Genomic DNA, 12125 nt, shown 5'->3' on the forward strand with positions numbered 1-12125 from the left:
TGACAAATTAAAATGGGGCATTTCTCTCTCTACTTGGAATTTTTTCATCTAAATACATAGATTATTTGTAGACCTGTCTCTGGAATCTTTTTCTCCTTCACTAATGACATTTTATATGCCAGCCAATTCACATTAACATAAACAGCATGAATGAAGCGCTACTCCATCCGTCTCTTAGTTATTTTCTGTTGACTACTTAAATCATTCCAGTTACTTATAATACATGTCAGAAGCAATTTTTTAGACTTAGGAGGAAATTAATGGTTAATATGATTATGAATATAATCTGTAAATGTTGGACAGTATTTTAAAGAGTCAACAAAAACTCTGCAAAAATGTATAAGACAAAGGCTGCAGTGTGTTCATATTACTAAAAACATCAATACTCTTACAATATATATGCTAGGACAGTGACTAGGGCATTGTGATGTAATTGCATCAATAATTAATACTGAAGTACTCTTGCTGAGATATAAAATTAATTTGGAGATGTCTAGAATCATAGATCTCACATCTAGAAATGAGCGTACAGTCCAGCTCCATGTTCTTACAGCTGATTTTACAACCGAGAACTCTGAGTGTCAAATAGGCAACTTTCAAGGCCATCCAGAAATTTACTGGTAGATCAGGGGAATGGATCCAGGAATACCTTTTGGCTCAAAAGTACTTCTGAAAGTGTGTAAGAATGACCAGGGCTTTGTGCTACTTAATAGCTGTGGGAGGAAGGGTGGTCTACTTTAGCTTTGTGAGTGTTACTTTCCAATCAGAAAAAAGCACGTAACTGTTCTTAAGCACATAACCTCCCATTGCTGGCGTGAGTATCATTTGAAGTAACTGTGTGAAGGTACTCTACAAATATAGTAGTGTAACTATGGGAGGACTCGTATGTATTTCGGTATCTGAAATGGAGCTGTTGTTAAATGAATCCTGCAAGAAACCAGGATGTAACGGTTCCCCTACGGGGAAGCACTTCACTTCTTAGCAAAATTAAAAACGACTGATACAGATACCCCCTTGGTTCCTCCAGTTGCCTGAAAAACAGGAAATTAGTGCTTTCAAATCGATGCTTACTCTAGTTCTGACTCTAACTTCACCAGCTGTTTCATCTCTCTTAAACAGAACTAGCTGTACCGCTGAAATCTGAGCATCCTCCCTGTGACTGACAGTTTTCTCCTAAAGCTATAATGAAGCTTGTTGGATAAAGGTTAATTGCTAACTGTGGAGTGCTAATGATACTATATTGATGAAATTACAGGCCCACTGATAAAGAAAAGGTTCCCCAAACACTGGAAGCTGGAGGGAAGCTCTGAATAATACTTATTGATTTTTTTCTCTAAAGACCGCTAAGCAGCACAAACAACTCAAAATAATAAAAATCATCCACAGAGCTTTCCATTCTTTGGTAATTCATTTCTTTGCTTCCAATGTTCTACTTGCCAGTAGACACTTATCATTTTAATAATTATGTGTCTCAAAATCAGCAGTTGATACCTTGGAGAAAAGAAGGTAAAAGTGTTAGTCGCTCAGTCATGTCCAACTCTTTGCAACCCCATGCACTGTAGCCCACCAGGCTCCTCTGTCCATGGGATTCTCAAGGCAAGAATACTGGAGTGGGTTGCCATTTCCTTTTCCCAGAGATCTTCCCAACCCGGGCTCGAACCTGGGTCTCCTGCATTACAGGCGGATTCTTTAGCATCTGAGCCATCAGTGAAACCCACCTTGGAGAAAGAAATACTACAAATTAATTTCTTCCCTTTCATGAGTTTCCATCTCCTTTTGGGTTGTGCGTTATTAAGTGTGATTATCAGCCAGTGGCTCTTAAACCCCATGGCTTTCAGACGAAGCTCCAAAAGAGTGGTGGATTGAAAGCATTTGAAATCATTTAACTTCAGAAACTGTCCTTATGACCCTTAATTCCCAAGTTAGGCTTCATTCTTGCTTGAATTTGGCTGTAGAATTTATCTCCACGGTTTGTTCCGTCTGCCAGTAGATCAACCCCTACTCACTTTCAATACTCTTTTCATTATCGTTAGCTTAGCTTCTATTGACTGAGTTCCTTGAATCAGGCTCTGTTGAATTTTATATGTGTCATTTAATTATCATATTCACCCTAGGACCTTAGCATTATTATCTCCATTTGAGACTTGAGGAGACGGGAAATCAGCAGTCATAAACTCCTCCTTCAGTTCACGGAGTTGGTGACATCAGCACTGCCGCAGGACCTGTGTATCCAGGCAGGAGATTCAGGGCTGCAGCCTGAACAACATTCCTCCTTTCCTCTTGCCCAGATCCATTCCCAGGGGCCCAGATTTTTCAGACTAAGATTTTCACTTTTCTATGAAACTTGTTCAGTCCCACAGAGAGATCCTTACCAAGTTCTCTGCATGGTTTTAGAACATATTTTTAATCTACCCAAGCTTCCCTGGTGGCACAGATGGTAAAGAATTTGCCAGCAATGCAGGAGACCCAGGTTTGATTCCTGGATTGGGAAGATCCCCTGGAGAAGGAAATGGCTACCCACTCTGGTATCCTTGCCTGGAGAATCCCATGGGCAGAGGAGCGTGGAGGTCTCCAGTCCATGGGGTTGCAAAGAGTAGGACACGACTGAGCTACTAACACTTTCACCTTCTTTTCTCCAAGGTATCAACTGCTGATTTTGAGACACATAATTATTAAAATGACACTTTAGCTTTAATCTACCCAGTCATTTCCATGTTTGGTATAAATTTTGATTATATATTACCTAAATTTGCTCACTTACACTTTGAAATATGCTAAAGGATAAATAAGAAAGAGCAATGATTTGTAAGATGAAAGAGGGAGGAATAATTAGCTATAATTTAAGGGATTCACACAAAGGAGGTGAGGCTTAAGTTCTGGATATATGAATCCCAAGGGGTCCAAATCTATTATTCTGCAGTTTATCTCCCAAACTCCAGGATTGAAAGATATCAGTCATCATCCTTCTGCTAATATTTTTTTTAATTATCTAAATATTCCAAATAAACAAACCAAGAAAACCTATGACAGTTTAAAGGAGAAGTCACTGTAAAAGGAGCCACCAAGCTTCATCCATTTATTCTGAGAGTTGATTGAATGGTTTAGGGAATCAGAGATACAGTCTGCAGCAATAACTGGATCAGAAAGAACAGGGAGAAAAAGGCAGAAGTTCTTGAGTATAAGGCTTTTCACACCATAGAATTTCATGCCATCATGAAAATTAGAGAAGTACGTGTCATATACATATCGTCATACACAAACTATGTGATGCATTCTTTAGTGAGCATTCCGTAAGAGTTCTCCCCCAGCTCCTCTCAGCTCATCAGAGTACTGATGAGAAGAAAACAGTGGCTGCAGTTATGAAAACACAGAATTCCCAAGTTAGATGGGACTTTATATTCAATCTAGTTTCAGTTCAGTTCAGTTCAGTTCAGTCGCTCAGTCGTATCCGACTGTTTGCAACCCCATGGGCTGCAGCATGCCAGGCTTCCTTGTCCATCACCAACTCTGAGAGCCTGCTCAAACTCATGTCCATTGAGTTGATGATGCCTTATCCTAATGCCTGTTATGTGATGGACACAAGACCCGGTGAGGTCCAGTGATGGTGTAAGACCTCAGTCACTTAGTGGCTGAATCAGGACTGCATCAACTAATCTCTTGGCTTCTGATTCACCGCCCTTTCTGTTCCACCTTGTTTTTCGCCATCACCTTGTGCTCCCCTGTCGTTCAGGATGGACATCTGAAACCACATCATCCCTCTCCTCCCTAAGGGGTAATCTGAACGGGAGGAGGAATACAACTCCGTTTGTATCATGTATCAACTTGACTCACTTTTATATTGCTACTTTACATCCACCAAAAACACACATCTCTCAAAATGACCTCTGCTTGCAGAGACCAAGAGACTTTGCTGGTGAGTTTCCATAGAAACAGTTTCTGTAAACAAAAAAATATGACTTAATTGTGGCTGGAGAGCTACATGTGTCCTCTGTCCTTCTTACAGAGTGTTGGGACCTCTAAGAACTGTTATACATGCCCTCTTCTGGGAGTCTGGGGTCAGTTATCAACATTCTCCACGGCTCCTACTTCCATCACATCGCAGATCCTGCAGCCTGAAATGAGCAGGAGTGTAATCAGGAGAGATCTGAGATTCCTTTTCTCTGCCCAGCAATGCAGAAGCCCAAGCCCCCCATTAACCTCATTTTATTTTACTGAATTTATAGTTTGAACTTTATATATATACACATATTTAAATATACAATATATACACACACATATAGATACATATATACACATATTTAAATATACATATATACACACATATAAATACACACACACATATATATACACACATACGTATGTATATATATTTGTGTGCCAGGTATTAGTTGTGGCATGCAGAATCTTTAATTGCAGCGTGTGAACTCTGAGTTGTAGCATGGAGGATCTATTTCCCTGACCAGGAATTGAACCTGGGCCCCCTGCATTGGGAGCACAGAGTCTTAGCCATTGGACCATCAGGGAAGTCCTAATGAACTTCTTTAATTGAATTTTATAATTTTGAACTTCAAAAATTTATAATTTTGAACTTCAAAAGCCCTAGGCTGAACTTCTTTAATTGAATTTTATACTGTTCTCCAATTAAGGGAACCTCTCACTAGCTAAGACTTACTGGTCACAAACACTGCGTACTGGCCCCATTGAGCATCTCTGGAGCATTGCTGGGTAGCTTGGGTCCCCATTGTACTTCCCCTAAAGCTACATTAATTAGAAAATGGGACAATTGAGGTATCTCTTAGTAAGGCAAATTCCTAGACACCACCCAGGTCTACCCAATCAAACTTTGCATTTTTTCCAAGGTCCTCAGAAAAGTCTAATGTGACCTAAATTCTGAGACTCTCTGCTCCAAAGATAGCAAGTGGAGAATCAGGGCAAATTCTATCTGTAAGGGGATGCTCTAACCTTGCTACTGAACCTGTGGTCCATCGTCAGCATCACCTGGGAGCTTGTTAAAAATGCAGACGCTCCACCCTCACCCCACCGAATTAGAATCTGCATTTTAACGAGATCCCTTGTTAAAAATCTGTATTTTAACAAGATCGCTACACAACAAAAATCGAGAAGCGCCACTTTAAGAGATTTCTGTCTGAAAAGTTAGGTAATGAAGGCCAAATTCATTTCTCTTGCGGGAATCCTTTGCATATTTTGCCACTCTCTTCCTTTGTCTTTTGTGAGATAGTTAGAGCTTCAGGCAAAAGCCCTCTTTCATAAGAGGATTTCAAGGGATGCCAGGCTCCCCAGGGCGGCCCAAGGAACTCTGTTTTCAGGCAAATTCTCAGAGCTCTGCTGACAAAGAAGACAGCCTCTGGCCATTGCAGACAGGCCTCCAGGAAAGTGAGTTTGCCTGGAGAAAGGCCAAGCAGTAACTGTTTTGCCCTCCATCCTTGAATCTGGTTAAAGTTGACGTAACTCTCTACTCCTGTGTATATTTTCCTGTTTAACTCACTGAAAATCTTGAATAAACTTTGATTAATATTAACCCCAGTTAAAAGGGTCATAGGGACTTCCCTGGCAGTCCAGGGGTTAAGACTGCCCTTCCAATGCAGGAGCTGCCGGTTTGACCCCTGGCTGGGGAAAGATCACACATGCCAGCACAGTGAGGCCAAAAAAGTAATTTAAAAAAAAATTGTTTTTAAGGCTCATAAATAGATCTAAGATGGTCCACGGAACTGGCAACCCAGCTTATCCAGGCCTGACTCTCCTGTTAAATTGCAATTTCACTTTATTCTCCAGGGACATCAGTCATTAACCAACTTGGCCAACTTCATTTCCTTGTACTCTGCCTGTTTTCTACGGTGTGGTGGAAATAAATGGTCTTCACATCAGAAATTCTGTCTTATTTATTGGTTATACTGTGAAGCCTTGAGCAAATAACTTAAGCTTTCTAGGTTTTTTCTTTACTTACAAAATCCGGGTGATAGAGGATTAAGACAGTTAAGGCAAACTGTCCTGTGTTAGGGTTTTATTTACTCTTTTCTTTGTTAGACTAAAGGGAAACTATTTTTCAGAGTCGATTTTAAAGCTGTATGGTGTTTCACAAATGTGGTTTTTTTATGCCAAACTGATGAGTCTCAAGTCATAGTTCACAGATTTCCTTTTTTTTTCAAATATTCCTGGGCCCTCCGCTTTCTCCTTCTTGTGATCCACTAATATCATATGTAAATCAACACTGCTACCAGCGATGCCTGCACACACCACCTTGCACACTCCATTTGCCGTCCTTTATCTTTCATCTTCCAACCAGACTTCTGTAATGCAACTCACTTGTGCCAACCCAGGCACTAACAGTACATTTTGCAAATGAGATCCTTTGGGATGATGTTAGTTCAGATACCGCCCCCTCCTCCTGAAGTCTAGACCCCTTCCAGGGAGTCTATTCCATCCATTATTCATGTATGGGTCTGTCATTTAGTCCCCAAGAGTTTTTAGGATAAAAACCTTGCTTTTCTACCCCCTTTCAATGGTATAGTTGAACAAATCAGAGAGATTCCTGACATTGGCATAATGGTTTACATTTTGCACAGGACTCTAACAGTAAGATCTCACTTTTACTTTCATTTTTTTAAAAATCCATAAGGTAGGGATGTTTGAATCCATTATGGAAAGAAAAAACAACTTGCCTGAAGTCACCAGCTAACAATGGCAGATGTGGGTCAAACACAAATCTACAAGCTGTGACAATGACTCTGGGGGGTCTTACCACATGAATGAGGGTCAGGGGGTGTGCAGAACAGAAGTGGAGTCAAATAGGGGCCCCCAACTGCCAGAATCCATTCTTTCCAAGTGCTTCTCTCTCTCTCAGCTCCCAGAATCTAGTTTTATGTTTTCATCTTTGTACTAATCACATTTTATAATCCCCTTTTATGAACATTTCTTTACTAGTGTAAGAACTCCTGGAAGGAAAGTAACATAGCTTCTTTATATTTATAGTTCCAGAACCTAACACAACATCTGACACTTAGTTTAACAAAGTACATATTTATTGGATAAATTTCAAGAGTTTGTGTAGATCAGTGGTCCCCAACCTTTTTAGCACTAGGGACCGATTTTATAGAAGACAATTTTTCCAAGGACAGGGGGCAGGGGACGGTTTGGGGATGATTCGAACACATTACATTTATTATGCACTTTGTTTCTATTATTATTACATCAGCTCCACCTGAGATCATCAGACATTAGATTCTGGAGGGTGAGGACCCGTGGTGTAGATGCACTGCAAACCAAACCAAACAAAGGCACTTTGCCTTATGTTCGCTGTGCTTGGATACGGGAAGCTCAACTTAGAAAATCCATCCAAATCCATCTTGCTGTAAAGTTAGACCTAAAGCTTTGACAACAAACACCACCCCAGTCATTAGAAAGGGTGTCTGCTCATCTAGACATTACATTACAGACGCTAAGAACACAGGTGAACCCAGGCTACCTAGATTTGAACCCAGCCTTCGTTAGCTGCATGTCCTTGAATAAGTTACCTTACTTCTCTGTGCCTCCATTTCCTTTTGTGTAAAATGAGAGGAAATGGTTTACTTACATTTTTTGAGATTGAGTGGATTAAACGATTTCATATGTACAGTGCTAGGTGGCGCTAGTGGTAAAGAAGCTGCCTGCCAGAGCAGGAGACCTGGGTTTGATCCCTGGGTCAGGAAGATCCCTTGAAGAAGGAAATGGCAACCCACTCTAGTAATCATGCCTGGAAAATTCCACAGACAGAGGAGCCTGGCAGGCTTCAGTCCCTGGAGTGGCAAAAGAGTTGGACACGACTGAGTGACACACACGAGCACTTCTCAGTATCATTGGAGCCACTGTTTCCCGCTTCATTTTGATATTAGGGCCAACAACTTCCTAACTGGCCCATTTCTAATATGAATATTATCAATACATGTTGGATAATACTAACTTTATCTCTGTTCTTATCCCAGTGTCATCAAATAATACCCAAGCATTATACAAGTGTTCATTTAGCAAATACTCTTTGCCTGGAAAGATTGTGGCTCTAGAACTACATGGTCCATACAGTGTTTGGCTATATAAATTTAAATTTACATTAATCAAAATTAAATAAGATAAAAAATCCCATTTCTCAGTTGCACTAGCTACATTTCCAGTATTCTGTCACTATATGTGTCTGTCTGGTGGCTACTGTATCAGATGGTACAGATAGAGAAAATTTCCCTCAGTGCAGAAAGCTCTGTTACATAGAGCTGTAGTACAAATACAAAGATAGAAGCTGACATTCTACTAAAGAAGATAAATAATAAGTATATAATCATTATGAATTAATAATTTTCTATGAAGAAACATATTTAGTTACTGAAACATTGTTAGAAAAATTCACTTGGATAAATAATTCCTTAATGAACTGTCACATCATTATATTAAAGTTATAACTGGCTTACCAATTACAAAAATAGAATATGTTTATTATAGAATATTTAGAGAATACCGAAAATTACAAAAAGGAAAATAAAAATATACCTAGCAATATTTTAACTTTTTTTATTTGATATTTGTCGACTATTTATTTTACCATGTCAATCTTTGAAGCACTATTTTCAGTGTCTATATAATAGTGAAATTTCTGAATTTAGTGTTATTTTATCACTGACCTCATTAGAATTTAGATTATTTTTAAATTATTTGTTCTAATATCTAAACGAGTATTCATATATATAATTCTTTGTCTGCCTTTTTATTATTTCTTCATGAAAAATACTTAGAGTACCATCTCTAGAGCAAAGTTATTAAACATTTTTAGATTCAGCTCATATTAAAAGATTTTTCAAAAATTTGAACTTATTTGTGCATGTCCTTACCCTTGGCAACTGTATATTTTATTTTCTATAATTGTGGGAAGCATTTTGTTTAAACTTGTTATTTTTTGATTAACAGTGAGAATGAACATCACTTCAAATATTTACTAACCATATATTTATATATATATATCTTCTCTGAATTACCTATTTTAGTTTTACATTAATTGCAAAATTAGATTTTCCAATTTTTCAATTGCAAAATTAGATGAGCTCTTTGTATTTTAAGGATAGTAACCATTTGTCTTTCCTATTTTGGGCCAACATTTTCCCCAGTTTGTTGAATATCATAATTATGTTTCTATTTTTTTATATGAAAAAGTTCTGAAACTCATACGTGGCAAATTTATTTCCTTGCTTTTAAGTTTTGAAAGCCTCTGTGTTTAGAAGAATCCCTGACACACAGTGAAAACTCAGTAAGTATTGGATAAATGTAAGTTTAAATGAATTGAAATGTTTGACCCATACTGACAAACCATAGCCTCATTCTTTTTTCCTACAGATGCAGGTCAATCCTTCCAATCATTTTAATGTAACTTGGAACTAGAAGAAAAGTTTGGCATTTGTATTGATTTTCTGATGGTAGCATACTCGGTATCTGGGGGATTACCATAGCCTATTGTATTCCTGAAAGGGCTTCTCTGGTGGCTCAGTGGTAAAGAAATCACCTGCCAATACAGGAGACTCAGGTTTGATCCCTGGGCTAGGAAGATCCCCTGGAGAAGGAAATAGCTACCCACTCCAGTGTTCTTGCCTGGAGAAACCCATAGACAGAGGAGCCTGGTGAGATACAGTCCATGGGGGTGCAAAGAGTTGGACACGACTGTACAACAACAGTCCCTGAAGGGGACCTCCTACAAAGCTCCTGACCCTGCATTTGTGTACATCTGGCCCCAGATGGACATTGTAGATATTTCCTGTCCCACAGGGTCAGTGCTTTTTGGCAGCTGTTTTTCAAGTAGTACCTCCCATTATTTTTTTGTTTATAACTTTTAATTAGATTTTTACAATTTTTTTATTTGGTTTTTGTTTTTTGCGCTTTGGGTTTGATCATGCCACATGGCATGTGGGATCTTAGTTCCACAACCAGGGTTCAAGCCCATGTCCTCTGCACTGGAAGCACAGAGTCTTAGCCACTGGTCCACCAGGGTAGTCCCACCCATTATGTAATAAATGTTTAAAATCCACTTCCACCTCTTCTCAATATCTGCCTGGCTTCTTCCGTCCTCTTTCTTCTATTAAAATTTTGAGCATACAAGCATGATATAAAAGGATAATTAATTGAAGGTCAGTGGTCTGAGGCATACAAAAAGAATACTGTGTCTTGTTTCTTAATATTTCATTATGAAATCATAGTGATACAATTTGTATCAGGGGAAAAGAAAGCAAAGAACTAAAGAGCCTCTTGATAAAAGTGAAAGAGGAGGGTGAAAAAGTTGACTTAAAAGTCAACATTCAAAAAACTAAAATCATGGCATCCGGTCCCATCACTTCATGGGAAATAGATGGGGAAACAATGGAAACAGTGACAGACTTTACTTTGGGGGGCTCCAAAATCACTGCAGATGGTGACTGCAGCTATGAAATTAAAAGACACTTACTCCTTGGAAGGAAAGTTATGACCAACCTAGGCAGCATCTTCAAAAGCAGAGACATTACTTTGCCAACAAAGGTCTGTCTAGTCAAAGCTATGGTTTTTCCAGTAGTCATGTATGGATGTGAGGGTTGGACTATAAAGAAAGCTGAGCACCAAAGAACTGATGCTTTTGAACTGTGGTGTTAGAGAAGACTCTTGAGAGTCCCTTGGACTGCGTGGAGATCAAACCAGTCCATCCGAAAGGAAATCAGTCCTGAATATTCATTGGAAGGACTGATGCTGAAGCTGAAACTCCAATACTTTGGCCACCTGATGTGAAAACTGACTCATTGGAAAAGACCCTGATGCTGGGAAAGATTAAAGGCAGAGGAGAAGGGGACGACAGAGGATGAGCTGGTTGGATGGCATCACCGACTCAATGGACATGAGTTTGAGCAAGCTCCAGGAGTTGGTGATGGACAGGGAGGCCTGGTGTGCTGCAGTCCAAGATGTCGCAAAGAGTTGGACATCACTGAATGACTGAACTGAACTGAGAAAGACAGAAGTCAGCATGCATGTGTGCTAAAGTCCTGTCTGACTCAGTCCTGTCTGACTCTGTGCAAGCCTATGGACTGCAGCCTGCCAGGCTCTTCTGTCCTTGGGAATCTCCAGGCAAGAATACTGAAGTGGGATGCCATTTCCTCCTCCAGGGGATCTTCCCAGCCCAGGGATTGAACCCACGTCTCTTACCTCTCCTGCATTAGCAGGCAGTTCTTTACCATTAGCGCCACCTGGGCAGCCCAAGTCAGCATGAAAGTCAAAGTGAAAGTCACTCAGTTGTTTCCGACTCTTTGCGACCCCATGGACTATACAATCCATGGAATTTTCCAGACCAGAATACTGGAGAGGGTAGTCATTCCCCTCTCCAGGGGATCTTCCCAACCCAGGGATCGACCCCAGGGCTCCCGCATTGCAGGCAGATTCTTTACCAGCCAGGGAAGCCCAAGAATACTGGAGTGGATAGCCTATCCCTTTTCCAGCGGATCTTCCCAACCCAGGAATCGAACCAGGGTCTCCTGAATTGCAGGAGGATTCTTTACCAACGGAGCTATCAGGGAAGCCCAAGTCAGCATACACATGGGCAAATAAACCTTTGTCCTTGGAATGTCTATGGAGGTGGCCAGGCTCATTCATTAGACCTGCCACACTCCTAGGGAACCACACAGCCTATTTATTCATAAGGAACCACACAGGCTTCTGCAATTGTGCTTTTCCTCCCCTTTTCCTCTTTGGGGGTACTTACAAGTCCATAATACTGAAATGTCCTGGTCAACTTTGCGCTTTGCCTGAGAAACATTTGTCCTGCAAGTTTCACTATGAATGTTGCCTCCTCAGTCAAGTTGCCCTGATTTATTTATACTGAATTAGGCCCTTTGTGTCTTCTCATTATCACTGTACGAGGTGTATATTTACTTTAAAACTTTCAAAATATTGTTCTTTAATAACTAATTTTTTTACCTTAATTTGGATATAGTTATACAGTCACAGGAATTTGCAAAAAATAGTACAGAGGAATTCCATGTATCCTTCATCCGGTTTCCCCCAGTGGTTTTATCTTACAAAACTATAGTATAATATCATCACAGGACATTGACATCAGCACAATGTATATCTACAAT

The 12125-nt window shown here is 39.9% G+C and overlaps 1 non-coding gene across 1 annotated transcript; it reads right to left on the bottom strand.

The window, feature by feature from the left end:
- Positions 1–4451: 4451 nt before the first annotated feature.
- On the bottom strand, positions 4452–4524 carry TRNAG-CCC (transfer RNA glycine (anticodon CCC)). Its single transcript has one exon. It is a non-coding gene; the product is annotated as a tRNA-Gly (tRNA).
- Between the last annotated feature and the right edge of the window lie 7601 nt (positions 4525–12125).

The sequence above is a fragment of the Bos taurus genome, chromosome 27 (assembly GCF_002263795.3).
Source record: "Bos taurus isolate L1 Dominette 01449 registration number 42190680 breed Hereford chromosome 27, ARS-UCD2.0, whole genome shotgun sequence".
NCBI classification, from domain to species: domain Eukaryota; kingdom Metazoa; phylum Chordata; class Mammalia; order Artiodactyla; family Bovidae; genus Bos; species Bos taurus.